Source organism: Scyliorhinus torazame, chromosome 6 (assembly GCF_047496885.1).
Source record: "Scyliorhinus torazame isolate Kashiwa2021f chromosome 6, sScyTor2.1, whole genome shotgun sequence".
Classification (NCBI taxonomy): Eukaryota; Metazoa; Chordata; class Chondrichthyes; order Carcharhiniformes; family Scyliorhinidae; genus Scyliorhinus; species Scyliorhinus torazame.
The window spans coordinates 22,942,908-22,959,054 of record NC_092712.1 but is presented as its reverse complement, the minus strand read 5'-3'; the positions used below and the strand labels follow the sequence as shown (position 1 = coordinate 22,959,054).

At 48.4% G+C, this 16,147-nt stretch overlaps 1 pseudogene; it reads right to left on the bottom strand.

Annotated features, from left to right (window-relative positions):
* LOC140425676 (myosin-13-like) overlaps nt 1-16,147 on the bottom strand; it is a 249,275-nt pseudogene that overhangs the window by 93,925 nt on the left and 139,203 nt on the right.

The following is a 16,147-nucleotide window of genomic DNA, read 5'->3' as shown; positions in this document are numbered from 1 at the left end:
TCAACGTGAAGGTACGTGTATACATCTCAACATGAAGGTACGTGTGTGTACATCTCAACGTGAAGGTACGTGTGTGTACATCTCAACGTGAAGGTACGTGTATACATCTCAACGTGAAGGTACGTGTGTGTACATCTCAACGTGAAGGAACAGGTGTGTACATCTCAACGTGAAGGTACGTGTGTGTACATCTCAACGTGAAGGTACGTGTGTACATCTCAACGTGAAGGTACAGGTGTGTACATCTCAACGTGAAGGTACGTGTGTGTACATCTCAACGTGAAGGTACGTGTGTGTACATCTCAACGTGACGGTACGTGTGTACATCTCAACATGAAGGTACGTGTGTGTACATCTCAACGTGAAGGTACGTGTGTGTACATCTCAACGTGAAGGTACGTGTATACATCTCAACGTGAAGGTACGTGTGTGTACATCTCAACGTGAAGGTACGTGTGTGTACATCTCAACGTGAAGGTATGTGTGTGTACATCTCAACGTGATGGTACGTGTGTGTACATCTCAACGTGAAGGTACGTGTGTGTACATCTCAACGTGAAGGTACGTGTGTGTACATCTCAACGTGAAGGTACAGGTGTGTACATCTCAACGTGAAGGTACGTGTGTGTACATCTCAACGTGAAGGTACGTGTGTGTACATCTCAACATGAAGGTACGTGTGTGTACATCTCAACGTGAAGGTACGTGTGTGTACATCTCAACGTGAAGGTACGTGTATACATCTCAACGTGAAGGTACGTGTGTGTACATCTCAACGTGAAGGTACGTGTGTGTACATCTCAACGTGAAGGTGCAGGTGTGTACATCTCAACGTGAAGGTACAGGTGTGTACATCTCAACGTGAAGGTACGGGTGTACATCTCAACGTGAAGGTACGTGTGTGTACATCTCAACGTGAAGGTACAGGTGTGTACATCTCAACGTGAAGGTACGTGTGTACATCTCAACGTGAAGGTACAGGTGTGTACATCTGAACGTGAAGGTACAGGTCTGTACATCTCAACGTGAAGGTACGTGTGTGTACATCTCAACGTGAAGGTACGTGTGTGTACATCCCAACGTGAAGGTACGTGTGTACATCTCAACGTGAAGGTACGTGTGTACATCTCAACGTGAAGGTACGTGTGTGTACATCTCAACGTGAAGGTACGTGTGTGTACATCTCAACGTGAAGGTACGTGTGTGTACATCTCAACGTGAAGGTGCAGGTGTGTACATCTCAACGTGAAGGTACGTGTGTGTACATCTCAACGTGAAGGTACGTGTGTGTACATCTCAACGTGAAGGTACGTGTGTGTACATCTCAACGTGAAGGTACGTGTGTGTACATCTCAACGTGAAGGTACGTGTGTGTACATCTCAACGTGAAGGTACGTGTGTGTACATCTCAACGTGAAGGTACGTGTGTGTACATCTCAACGTGAAGGTACGTGTGTGTACATCTCAACGTGAAGGTACGTGTGTGTACATCTCAACGTGAAGGTACAGGTGTACATCTCAACGTGAAGGTACAGGTGTGTACATCTCAACGTGAAGGTACGTGTGTACATCTCAACGTGAAGGTACGTGTGTACATCTCAACGTGAAGGTACGTGTGTGTACATCTCAACGTGAAGGTACGTGTGTGTACATCTCAACGTGAAGGTACAGGTGTGTACATCTCAACGTGAAGGTACGTGTGTGTACATCTCAACGTGAAGGTACGTGTGTGTACATCTCAACGTGAAGGTGCAGGTGTGTACATCTCAACGTGAAGGTACGTGTGTGTACATCTCAACGTGAAGGTACGTGTGTGTACATCTCAACGTGAAGGTACGTGTGTGTACATCTCAACGTGAAGGTACGTGTCTGTACATCTCAACGTGAAGGTACGTGTGTGTACATCTCAACGTGAAGGTACAGGTGTGTACATCTCAACGTGAAGGTACGTGTGTGTACATCTCAACGTGAAGGTACAGGTGTACATCTCAACGTGAAGGTACGTGTGTGTACATCTCAACGTGAAGGTACGTGTGTGTACATCTCAACGTGAAGGTACGTGTGTGTACATCTCAACGTGAAGGTACGTGTCTGTACATCTCAACGTGAAGGTACGTGTGTGTACATCTCAACGTGAAGGTACGTGTGTGTACATCTCAACGTGAAGGTACAGGTGTACATCTCAACGTGAAGGTACGTGTGTGTACATCTCAACGTGAAGGTACGTGTGTGTACATCTCAACGTGAAGGTACGTGTGTGTACATCTCAACGTGAAGGTACGTGTCTGTACATCTCAACGTGAAGGTACGTGTGTGTACATCTCAACGTGAAGGTACAGGTGTGTACATCTCAACGTGAAGGTACGTGTGTGTACATCTCAACGTGAAGGTACAGGTGTACATCTCAACGTGAAGGTACGTGTGTGTACATCTCAACGTGAAGGTACGTGTGTGTACATCTCAACGTGAAGGTACGTGTCTGTACATCTCAACGTGAAGGTACGTGTGTGTACATCTCAACGTGAAGGTACAGGTGTGTACATCTCAACGTGAAGGTACGTGTGTGTACATCTCAACGTGAAGGTACAGGTGTGTACATCTCAACTTGAAGGTACGTGTGTGTACATCTCAACGTGAAGGTACATGTGTGTACATCTCAACGTGAAGGTACGTGTGTGTACATCTCAACGTGAAGGTACGTGTGTACATCTCAACGTGAAGGTACGTGTGTGTACATCTCAACGTGAAGGTACGTGTGTGTACATCTCAACGTGAAGGTACAGGTGTGTACATCTCAACGTGAAGGTACGTGTGTGTACATCTCAACGTGAAGGTGCAGGTGTGTACATCTCAACGTGAAGGTACAGGTGTGTACATCTCAACGTGAAGGTACGCATGTGTGCATCTCAACTTGAAGGTGCGCGTGTGTACATCTCAACGTGAAGGTACGTGTGTACATCTCAACGTGAAGGTACGCATGTGTGCATTACAACTTGAAGGTGCGCGTGTACATCTCAACGTGAAGGTACGTGTGTACATCTCAACGTGAAGGTACGTGTGTACATCTCAACGTGAAGGTACGTGTGTACATCTCAACTTGAAGGTGCGTGTGTGTACATCTCAACGTGAAGGTACAGGTGTGTACATCTCAACGTGAAGGTACAGGTGTGTACATCTCAACGTGAAGGTACAGGTGTGTACATCTCAACGTGAAGGTACGTGTGTGTACATCTCAACGTGAAGGTACGTGTGTGTACATCTCAACGTGAAGGTACGTGTGTGTACATCTCAACGTGAAGGTACGTGTGTACATCTCGACGTGAAGGTACAGGTGTGTACATCTCAACGTGAAGGTACGTGTGTGTACATCTCAACGTGAAGGTACGTGTGTACATCTCAACGTGAAGGTACGTGTGTACATCTCAATGTGAAGGTACAGGTGTGTACATCTCAACGTGAAGGTACGTGTGTACATCTCAACGTGAAGGTACGTGTGTGTACATCTCAACGTGAAGGTACAGGTGTGTACATCTGAACGTGAAGGTACAGGTGTGTACATCTGAACGTGAAGGTACAGGTGTGTACATCTCAACGTGAAGGTACAGGTGTGTACATCTCAACGTGAAGGTACGTGTGTACATCTCAACGTGAAGGTACGTGTGTGTACATCTCAACGTGAAGGTACGTGTGTGTACATCTCAACGTGAAGGTACAGGTGTGTACATCTCAACGTGAAGGTACAGGTGTGTACATCTCAACGTGAAGGTACGTGTGTGTACATCTCAACGTGAAGGTACGTGTGTGTACATCTCAACGTGAAGGTACGTGTGTGTACATCTCAATGTGAAGGTACGTGTGTACATCTCAACGTGAAGGTACAGGTGTGTACATCTCAACGTGAAGGTACAGGTGTGTACATCTCAACGTGAAGGTACAGGTGTGTACATCTCAACGTGAAGGTACGTGTGTACATCTCAACGTGAAGGTACGTGTGTGTACATCTCAACGTGAAGGTACAGGTGTACATCTCAACGTGAAGGTACGTGTGTGTACATCTCAACGTGAAGGTACGTGTGTGTACATCTCAACGTGAAGGTACGTGTGTGTACATCTCAACGTGAAGGTACGTGTCTGTACATCTCAACGTGAAGGTACGTGTCTGTACATCTCAACGTGAAGGTACGTGTGTGTACATCTCAACGTGAAGGTACAGGTGTGTACATCTCAACTTGAAGGTACGTGTGTGTACATCTCAACCTGAAGGTACGTGTGTGTACATCTCAGCGTGAAGGTACGTGTGTACATCTCAACGTGAAGGTACGTGTGTGTACATCTCAACGTGAAGGTACGTGTGTGTACATCTCAACGTGAAGGTACGTGTGTGTACATCTCAACGTGAAGGTACATGTGTGTACATCTCAACGTGAAGGTACGTGTGTGTACATCTCAACGTGAAGGTACATGTGTGTACATCTCAACGTGAAGGTACGTGTGTGTACATCTCAACGTGAAGGTACGTGTGTGTACATCTCAACGTGAAGGTACGTGTGTGTACATCTCAACGTGAAGGTACGTGTGTGTACATCTCGGGCGACATTCTCCGACCCCCCCGCCGGGGTGTTGGTGCCGTCGTAAACGCCGTTGCATTTCCCGGTGACATCAACTGGCCCCTAGGATCAGCGATCCTGTGCCGCACAGGGGGCAGCACGACACTGGAGAGCCTCACGCTGCTCCAGCTGCCGATACCGGCATCAGAACGGGCGCCGCGGGGCCGCGCATGCGTGCTACGGCCAGCGCGAGTGTGCTACGGCCAGCGCGAGTGTGCTACGGCCAGCGCGAGTGTGCTACGGCCAGCGCGAGTGTGCTACGGCCAGCGCATGCGCGCTAGGACCGGCGCGAGTTTGCGCATGCGCGCTAGGACCGGCGCGAGTTCGCGCATGCGCGCTACGGCCAGCACGAGTTCACACATGCGCGCTGGGACCGGCGCGAGTTCGCGCATGTGCGCTACGGTCAGCGCGAGTTTGTTCTTGTGCACTGGGACCGGCGCGAGTTCGCGCATGCGCGCTACGACCAGCGTGAGTTTGCGCATGCGGGCTACGACCAGCGTGAGTTTGCGCATGCGGGCTACGACCAGCGTGAGTTTGCGCATGCGCGCTACGGCCAGCGCGAGTTCGTGCATGCGCGCTCGTTTCCTTTTCTGCGCCGGCCCCGACGCAACATGGCAGAGAGCTACAGGGTCCTGGCGCGGAGGAACATAGGCCCCCACAAGGATAAGCCCGCCCGCCGATCGGTAGGCCCCGGTCGCGGGCCAGGCCATCGTGGAGGCCACCCCAGGGTCGGATCCCCCCTCCCCCCCCCACCAGGCCGCCCCCCGCAGGATGAACGCCGAAGTCCCGCTGGGTAGGACCACACGTGAATGGCGCCGGCGGGACTCGGCCTATCTCGTGGGGAGAATTGCCGGGGGGGGGGGTCTGGGTAGAGCGGCCCCCGACCGGCGGCGCACCGACCTCGCCTGAGCCAGTGGCGGCAATTCTCCGGTGACCGGAGATTCGACGGACCGGCATCGGGGCGGCGGCACGTGAATCTCTACCCCCCCCCCCCCCCCCCCCCCCCCCCCGGCGATTCTCTGACCCGGCGCGGGGGTCGGAGAATCCGCCCATTGTCTCCCAAACGGAAAATCCTGGGAGAATCGCACCCAGTTTGTCTCCTTCGCCAGTTTGAACACTAAAACCCAGCTGTAAATGTATTGACAAAGGCAAACCAATCTTATACTCAGCGACTTGCTGGGAGTTGGAAGCGTTGCCTGAAGGGAAGGTGGATGCAGATCCAATAATAACTTTCAAAAGCAGGGAATTGTATAAATATTTGAACAGGATTAATTTGCAAGGTTCGGGGGTGAAAGCAGGGGAAGATAATGGGAAGGAGGTGATGAGCGAGTGAAGCAAATACCTGCAATTCTCTTAACTTCTTCTGCAGCTTTGAAATTAAATTCTGTTCCTCGCTGATACTTGTTCGTAGCTCACCGATCTCAAACTCTCTCCTGGGAAGCAGCAGAGGAAACCATTGATCAGAAAGCTGGCTGAGACCTGGGCTAGTAACCACAGAGCGCACGGGTCTCGGAGTTAAAGCCGGATTTATGCTGCATTGTAAACTGGATTCAGTGCACAGGGGGGAGCGACACAGGGGTCTTAACGTATAAGAGATTACGGCAGTGTGCACCCACCCACACCCCACTAAGCCCTACTCCCTCCATTCTCCACCACCCTAACCCAGCCCATCGACAATCGCAGCTCTATCTCCATTTACCTCCTCAGCTTTTCCTCCATTTGCACCTTGTTACTCTCCAGGTCTGTCAATGTTTCAAGCGTCACTTTCAGGTCTTCCTCCAGCTTCTTCTTGGTTCGATCGACTTCCATTCGGATCTTTTTCTCCTCCTCCAACTCTACTTCCATCTTCAGGGAGAAAAGATTGATGCGGACATTTGAGAAATGCAGCGAGTATTTCAATTCTGACTTTGCATTTTCTCTGCACGTTCTGAGTTGTGTGAGTATTTCAATTCTGCTTGTCCATTATTCCATAGACTCCGTACAGTGCAGAAGGAGGCCATTCAGCCCATCGAGTCTGCACCTAAACTCTGAAAGGGCACCCTATCCCCGTAACACCACCTAACCTTTTGGACACTAAGGGGCAATTTAGCATGGCCAATCCACCTAACCTGCACATCTTTGGACTGTGGGAGGAAACCGGAGCACCCGGAGGAAACCCACGTCGACACGGGGAGAACGTGCAGACTCCGTACAGCTACCCAAGGCCCGGATTGAACCCTAGTCCCTGGCGCCGTGAGTGCTGCCTCACAACACCACAAAAAGTTGTGTTGAACCTAGAAGAATCGCCAAATCCATAATGATGCTGCCACTATCTACACATCCGTAACATCAACAACATCAGCTCTGCCTTACTACCTGCTGTGGAACCCTCGTTTACGCTTTCATCACCTCTGGACTCGATGGTTTAGCTCAGTTGGCTAGACAGCTGGTTCGTGATGCAGAGCGAGGCCAGGGGCACGGGATCAATTCCCGTACCAGCTGCGGTTATTCATGACGGCCCCGCCTTCTCAACCTTGCCCCTCACCTGAGGTGTGGTGACCCTCAGGTTAAACCACCACCAGTCAGCTCTCTCCCCTCAAAGGGGAAAGCAGCCTGTGGTCACCTGGGGCTGTGGTGACTTTATTTTGACCTCGTTACCTCTCTGTAAAGGTCAAGTTGGGAGCTGCCTCCATGATTGATTGACATCACCCAAAGACGTGCAGGCTAGGTGGATTGGCCGCGCTAAATTGCCCCTTGATTGGAGAAAGAATTGGGTACTCTAAATTTATATAAGAAAAAGAAAAACCCATCTTTCTTTTCAAATCCCTCCATGGCCTTTGCTTGCCCTGGTCTGAAAACCCCCCCCAGCCTTCGAACCCTCCAAGTGCTCCGCAATCTGTCCTCGAGTATCGCCCTGATTTTAACCCCGCCACCATTGCCAACCCTGTTTTCAGCTGCTTTGTCCAAAGCTCTGGAAATCCCTCTCGAAACGTTTCCACTGTCCCCCCTCCTAAAAGTTGCTCCTTATCAGCGACCTGTTTGACTCTCATTCACCGGTTTTATCTTGCCATGTGTGAAGCTGAGGAGATTTCGCTCCATTTTGCCACATTTTTACTGTGTTAAAAGGGGTGATCAAAATTCAAGTTGCTGTAAACAGGCTAAATTGTCTCCGAATTTATTCCCCCCCCTCTCTGGACAGTGATGACCCCTTCCCTGTCCTTTCCCCTTTAAGCCCATTATTACACTTACGTCTTCCACCTGCTGCTCAAATTTGGCCTTGGCCCGAGTTAAATTGTTGACCTTCTCCTCCTCCATGTGCAGATCTTCCATGATGTTCGCATGGGCTTCCTGCAGAGAACTCTTCTCTGCTCTCAGCTTCGCAATCAGTGTGTTCAAGTCGGCCGTTTCCTCTACTAGGTTCCTTACCTTGAAGCAAAGATGAGAGTAACTCAATGGAATATTATCCAAACATTCAACTGAGAATCGTGGAGTGAAACTGCACAAAAGGCGGCCATTCGGCCCATCTTTCCAGTGACGATCGCCCCGATCAGGCCCACTCCCCTACACGTGCACAGGCCTCCCAAATCTCTCCCTTTCCAAAAAATATCCAATTTCCTACGCGGGTCCTGTTGAATCTGCATCCGCCACTTTATGAGGCAGAGGATAACAACAGGCCGCTGTGTAACAAACCCTCTGGATTCTGTTCCAATTTCCCGAAAGATGGACAACACAGTTCTGAATCGTTCACACCGGCAAATAGCACAGAAATCAGGATTTAATATTGAACACAGAACATCTGGAATAGATTACTGTAGAACAAAGAACGGTACAGCCCAGGAACAGGCCCTTCGGCCCTCCAAGCCCATGCCGACCATGCTGCCCGTCTAAACTACAATCTTCTACACTTCCGGGGTCCGTATCCCTCTATTCCCATCCTATTCATGTATTTGTCAAGATGCCCCTTAAATGTCACTATCGTCCCTGCTTCCACCACCTCCTCCGGCAGCGAGCTCCAGGCACCCACCACCCGCTGTGTAAAAATTTTGCACAGGGCATGAAAATATCGCGTGCAATTTTCTCGTTCTTTCACGGGATGTAGGCTTTTATTGCCCATCCCTAATTGCCCCCCGGGAAGGTGGTGGTGAGCTGCCTTCTTGAACCGCTGCAGTCCCTGAGGTGTAGGTCCACCCACAGTGCTGTTAGGGAGGGTGTTCCTGACACAATTAATTCTGATTCCCAAGAGGGGCTATGATAAGAACATTGGGTCAATTGGCCTCTTTTTGAAATTGCCACTGTTAAAGTAAACAGGGAGTCCGGCAGTGCAGCGATTGAGTTACTGGATTAGTTATCCAGCAGCCTGGGATAAAATTTACAGTAAAATGTGAATTCAAGTCCCACCATGGGCAGTTTGAGAATTTAAATTCCATTTATCTAAAGAGTTGGTGCCTGTAACTTGTCACAAAAGCCCAAATAGTTCAATAGTATTCAAAAATCTTCCATCCTTACGATCTGGGCTTACGTGTGACTCCAGTCCCACACTCACATGATGGGAGTCTTATATGCCCTCTAATGATCTTCATTAGTGTCGCAAGTAGGAAAAGCCCCGAGTCGCCACACTCCGGCGCCTGTTCGGGTACACAGAGGGAGAATTCAGAATGTCCAATTCACCGAACAACACGTCTTTGGACTGTGCGAGGAAACCGGAGCACCCGGAGGAAACCCACGCAGACACGGGGAGAGCGTGCAGACTCCGCACGGACAGTGACCCCAGCGAGAATTGAACCCGAGACCCTGGCGCTGTGAAGCAATAGTGCTAACCACCGTGCTACCGTGCTGCCCATAAGAGTGGCCTATTAAGCCACTCAGTGAGGTTAGGGCAACAGTAGTTGAAAACACCAACCTTCCCAAGAATTAACTTTGTTAAAATCTATGTATCATGGGGACAATTTTCTGAGTCTACAAATCTGGCAAAAGCCTCGTCCAACTGGAGATCTGGGCACTTGTTTCTCACGGACAATACCTTGTTCTCAACACAACGTTTCTCCTTGCCCATTTTGTTGAGTGTGCTCTCCATGGTGTCGATATTAGACTTCATCGCCCCGCATTCCTCCTCCAGCTTCAGTTTCCTGTTGGTCAGCTCTTGGCTCAGCTCCATCTGACTGTCCAGACCTTCCAGGAGCTCCTGGATTTTAGCTTCCAGGTGCCTCTTTGTCTTCACCAGCAGGTCACACCTCTCCTCAGCATCGGCCAGGTTCTCCTGATCCTGGAAACATTTTGTGAAAAAGGTAGGAACATAGACGTGTCAGCAGGACTAGATTCTGCATCGAAAGCAGTGTGAGAGTAAGAGTCCAGAATCTCAGAAAACTGAACTACCGTTGGGGATCAAGCCTACCCACTGTGCTACCGTGCCGCCTGTTGGGTGACCCCTTATTTTTCAACAGTGCCCTTAGTTCTAGATCCTCCAACAAGAGGAAACATCCTCTCCACATCCACCCTATCGATATCCCTCGAGTTTCCATCAAGTTGCCTCTTCCAAACTCCAGCGGACACAAACCTAACCTCTCCAACTTTTCCTCATCAGACAACCTGCCCGTTCCTGGAATTAGTCCAGTAAACCTTCTTTGATCCGTTTCGAACGCAATTCTCCTCGCAATAAGCGACAACATTCCATTAGGTTCTTTTTTATTCTTCCTGCCAAAATGGATGATTTCCCAATTTCCCACATTATACTCAATGTGTCAGAGTTTTGCCCTCTCACCCAGCCTATCCATGTCACTTTGTAGCCTCCTTACGTACTCTTCACAATTTACTTTCCTACCGATCTTTTGTGACATCAGAAAATTTAGGGACTTAGGAATTTAGGGATAGGGCAGGGGACTGGGCCTGGGCGAAAGGCTCTTTCAGAGGGTCGGTGCAGACTCGATGGGCTGAATGGCCTCCTTCTGCACTGTAGGAATTCTATGGATTCTCTACTCTTCATCCAAGTCATTTATATAAATTCTAAACAGTTGGGGTCCCAGCCCTGATCCCTGTGGCACATCACCCGTCACATCCTACCAACCAAAAAAAGACCCATTGATGCCAACGCTTCCAGTTTCCTGTTAGCTAGCCAATCTTCACTCCATGTCAATATGTTACCCCCTAAACAATGAGCTTTTATTTTATGCCAATACGTATTAATGACGTAGTGTAACATTCCAATAAGCACAAATATTCGTAACAACAATTGATGAGGAATGGTTAGGCAATGATGACAAGCTCACCGTCTGTAGTTGCTGCAGTAACTCATCCTTTTCACGGACAAGTTCCAGGTGCTCTTCCTCAATCTCCTTCCGGATATACTCGGATTTCTCCAGTGATTCTTTCAACAGCTGAAGCTGCTTCTCCGCATCCGCACATTTGAGCAGGGGCTTGATTTTGTAAAACAGTCTCATCCAACTCCATTCCTTCACCCACTGGAAGGTGCGGATGTTTCGCTGGATTATCTGAACAGCATCCCTGAACAAAAACAAACATGCCACAGGAGAGGCATCCTTGCTGAGCGAAGAACACCCGTTTCCAATTACACCGTACCCTGTGCCAACCACCAAGCAGTGTCGATCGCCGGGATCAAGTGAAATTTTCAAGGCTGAGAGAGTTTTGCTACGGAATTGCCCCTTAGTGTCCAAAAGGTTAGGTGGGGTTACTGGGTTACGGGGATAGGGTGGAGGTATGGATCTTGGATAGGGTGCTCTTTCCAAGGGCCGGTGCAGACTCGATGGGCCGAATGGCCTCCTTCCGCATTGTAAGTTCTATGATCTATTATGATCAATGATCTAATTGTTTTGGAGGATATTAGGGAAGTTTGGGAAGGGTATTAAGATTATGAAATTTGGGACGGTTATTAAAAGGATAGTAGGGGTGTTAGGGAAGGGTAGTAAAGGATATGGAGTTGAGATACAGACCAATCATGATCTGATTGCTTGGGAAAGCATGCTTGAGTGGCTGAATGGCCTATTCTTGTTCCTTTGTCCGATCAAAGCAAGGAAATTTGATAAAATACGACTGTATAAAACTTCAGAACATAATAGAATGACGTGAATAATACAATTTGACGCCGTTATGTGAAGTAACGTATTCCATTTACCATTTTTCCCCCTGCCACAAAGATCATGTTCCAACATGTCCATTGAGAAGTTACACTTTTGTTTAAGTTAACCTTTAAGCAATCTTTATACCTTTTCAACGGACCACCACTGAGCTTTTACCCAGCTTCAGAAGGGAGTTTAAACGTAGAGTGCCTTTGCTGTGGTCTAGTGGTCAGGTATTCAGATTATGTGAGCAGCCCGTAGCCGCATCTACGTCATTGTTTAGTCTTTGCCCTCTCGAAGGAAATGTCCAGAATGTTGTGCCACCTTTTAATTCTGACGATCTCAGACAGCGTACGTGGACGTGATTGAACATTGTCCAAATATCACACATGTAACAGAGCTGAGACTTGGTACTATATTTTTATGAAATATATATCAACATGGCTACTTCTTAATATTTAAAAATAAACTGGACAAAGACTTTAAAATGATTGAAGACACGTCTGGCTGTATTTTTGAACAAAAGAGCTATTTGGCAGTGTCGCGGTATCTTGCATATTGTTATCCTGGAAGATACATTAATGACTTCTGTGGCTGCAGAGATCAAGTTCAAAGGGAATTATAAAAGGCCATCTAAATTTCCAAAGCCAAGCCTGACCAATGGAAACTACTAATCTGCTAGGACTAAGGACCATTTGGAATTCCTTTGGAAATCGTAATGGTTGCAACATTACCAATCCCAAGAATCCAGACAAAGGAATACATCCTTTGCCAATGCTAAAGTGGGAAGGTGATGTCAAATGACCCCTCCCAGCCAGTGGAACCAATTGCACTGTCTTGCTATATGGTCAGTCATCTTCAGCCATCTATCAAACAGCAGCTCAGAAAGAGGGCCCTGAATAGTTGAATGCCCGGCCCCCATCTACATCGTTTCCATTGCAACGTTTGAACTCCTAGACTTTTAACCACAAGCTTAATTTATTTCTGCATGCCTATTTTCTTGTGGAAGTCATTTCTATTGACAATAACTAGTTTAGTTCATCCTGTCTCGGGTTTGCTGTAGGATTATTAATAAAAATTGGATTGTACCAAAATGGAGGGATTGGGAAATATGCCACTGTTTATGAAGAGGGAAATCAAAAATCAGAAACACCTTTCTGTCTATGGACGGGTGGTGAGCAGAGAAAGAGGATTGTTTAAATTAAACCCCTTCTGTTCGTAACACTTGTAAGTAAGGATTTTAGGACTATCCTCTTGAAAATGACAGTTTCCAAAGCACAATGGAAATGGAGGAAAAGAGTTAGAGAAGTGGATATATATAGAATGAAAAATAATCAATGAGAGTGTCGGTGAATAAAGCTATTTGGAGATCAATAGCCATTCAGGTTTCCCAAATAGGGGCAGGGGGGTACATGAGCAAAGAGATTCTTCAAGTTAGATTAGGGACCGGCTATTTCACAGTGACAGTATAATGTGCTGCTGTGAGGGGGAATCTTAATTTTAGACAAACAAGAGCAGGGGAATGATAGACCTGGAGCGAAATCTGAGAGAATGGGAACATTCCCATTGGAGGAGAGAAAATTTAATAAAGGTTTTTAAAACAAGGAAGGCCTTTGATAGGTTGAATTATCTTTGAGGAATTAACGCCGAATGTTCTGCAATGTAAAATTGTCACCATTCCTGTTCAGAGCTCAGTTAAGGTACAAACAGATGACAGAATAAAGCCCTAACCCGTATCAATTCATTCAGCTGCCCTGCGACAGATAGGTCAGCTTCATTTCCCAGATTTCCGTCCGATCTTTTGCGATCGAGCCACCAAGTTCAGTTCAGGATCCGGGGATCCTATCTTCAGAGTGATGTTGGAGGTCAAAGAGCTTGTTAGAATTCCCAGATCCCACACCTATTGGATCCCACGGGGCTGCTCACATCCCATAGGCTGGGTGGGTGGAGGAGATTCCATCAGATCACTGACATTCTCTCTTTCCTTACCTCATTGTAACCAACTTCTGAAATTCCAAGCGTGCCAGTGTGCCACGACACTTGGCTTGCATCAGGGTTAGAATCTTGGCCAACCTTTTGTCTCTCATTTCTTCCAGGAGTCCGAGCAGGCCAGCTCTGAAGAACACCTGTCGGACAGGGAATCACTGTCACTTACAAAGATTTGAGCTGCTCTCTGGATATTTTATCTTCTCCCCCACTCGCTCTCTTCAACTTTGGCTGGGCGATTCTCCCACTTGCTCCTGAGCCTCCACTAGAGTTGTTCCTAACGTGCCTTCATAGAATCGTAGAATTTACAGTGCAGAAGGAGGCCATTTGGCCCATCGAGTCTGCACCAGCTCTTGGAAAGAGCACGCCACCCAAGCCCACGACTCCACCCCATCCCCATAATCAGTAACTAAGGGCAATTTAGCATGGCCAATCCACTTAACCTGCACATCGTTGGACTGTGGGAAGAAACCACAGGGCAGCACGGTAGCATGGTGGTTAGCACAATTGCTTCACGGCTCCAGGGTCCCAGGTTCGATTCCCGGCTTGGGCCACTGTCTGTGCGGAGTCTGCACATTCTCCCCGCGTCTGCTTCGGTTTCCTCCCACAGTCCAAAGATGTACAGGTTAGGTGGATTGGCCATGCTAAGTTGCCCTTAAGTGTTCAAAATTGCCCTTAGTGTTGGGTGGGGTTACTGGGTTATGGGGATAGGGCGGAGATGTGGGCTTGGGTCGGGTGCTCTTTCCAAGAGCCGGTGCAGACCCGATGGGCCGAACGGCCTCCTTCTGCACTGTAAATTCTATGAAACCGGAGCACCCGGAGGAAACCCACGCAGACACGGGGAGAACGTGCAGACTCCGCACAGACAGTGACCCAAGCCAGGAATCGAACCTGGGATCCTGGAGCTGTGAAGCAACCGTGCTAACCACTGTGCTACCGGGCCGCCTTTACTGGGGTACATGATCCTCCTTACATATCTATCCAGGGAATCCGGTTTAAAACTGGACATTCAAAGAGAAGGAAAATCTCAGTCAATATGCGGAGAATATTTCCTGGGTGTGACTGATCTATTTCAAACGCTGCTTCACCTTTCAAAGCGTGTGTCCAATATTCAGGAGCAATGTACACTCACTAACACATCATTGCAATATCGATGAGGGAGCGAGGAATAGAAGGTGCTAGGGTGAAGTAAGGAGGTGAGGGAAGAGGCTCAGGGTGGAGCCTAAACCCCAGCACAGATGTGTTGTGCCAATGGGTCTATTTCTGTGTAGTGTAGAACCAGGGTTGATTCTTTGCATTTTTGGGGTGTGAGCATTACTGGCTCGGCCAACATTTGTTACCCATCCCTAATTGCCCCTGAGGTGGTGAGCTGCCTTCGCAAACCGTTGCAGACCGTGTGGTGTAGGTACCCCCACAGTGCTGTCAGGGAGGCAGTTCCAGGATTTTGACCCAGCGACAGTGAAGGAGCGGCGATATATTTCCAAGTCAGGGTGGTGAGTGGCTTGGAGGGGAACCTCCAGGTGGTGGGCTTCCCAGGGATCTGCTGCTCTGGTTAGGGATTCCTACCCTTCAGGGAGATTGTCAATCATTGGAATAAGTTTTTTGCAGCTGTGTGGATTCATTCAAAACTTCAACTGGGAATTAGGTGAGTTCCTGAGGGTAATTGTAAAGAAAGCAAAAAGAGTAACATTTAATTATTTACAGAGTGCTGTGTTACTGGACTTGATTCGGCCGGTCTGGCCTAATGATAGAGAATTTGAATTCAGTTACTACATAAATCTGTAATGGAAAAAAGATAGTATGAATAATGGTGAGCATGAAACTATTAGATTGTCTGTCTGGGTCACTAATGTCCTTTAGGGAAGGAAATCTGCCGTCCTTACCCGGTCTGGCCTACATGTGACTCCAGGCCCACGGCAATGTGGTGACTCTTAACTGCCGGCTGACAAGACCTGGCAAATCACTCGGTTAAGGGCAATTATGGACGGGTAATAAACACAGCCCTAAATCTAGGGGTGGGATTTTCTAACCCTGCCCACCAGCGGGTTGCCCAATGGCCTGACAGGTGAGCCAGGTAAAACGCTGCGGACATCGGTGGGGCTGGAAGATCCTGCCGTGACCCCTGCCCTCCATGGCTCGGCTCGACTCCCACTGCTCACCTTTGTGTGCCCAAAGCGATACTGACTGCGATCGATGGCCAGTGACGCAAGAAGTGCCTCTGCAGCCGTCCTGCTGTCCACGTACGTATCTTTTGGCAGGACGTTTGGATTCAAGATCCAGTATCTGCAACAATCACATTTACTCATTTGTTGAAGGAATTTTCTGTATAGAAAGGTTTGAGTATTAGTGTACAGCAGGCTAGGGTTTATGGCACTAGATTAGTCATCCAAGAGTCAGGAATTCAGATCCCACCACCAGATGTTTGGTGGCTGGCATTGCCAGAACGAGCGGCAGAAGCTATTGGATTGTCATAAAGCCCCAAGTCACTCTCTAATGTCCTTCATG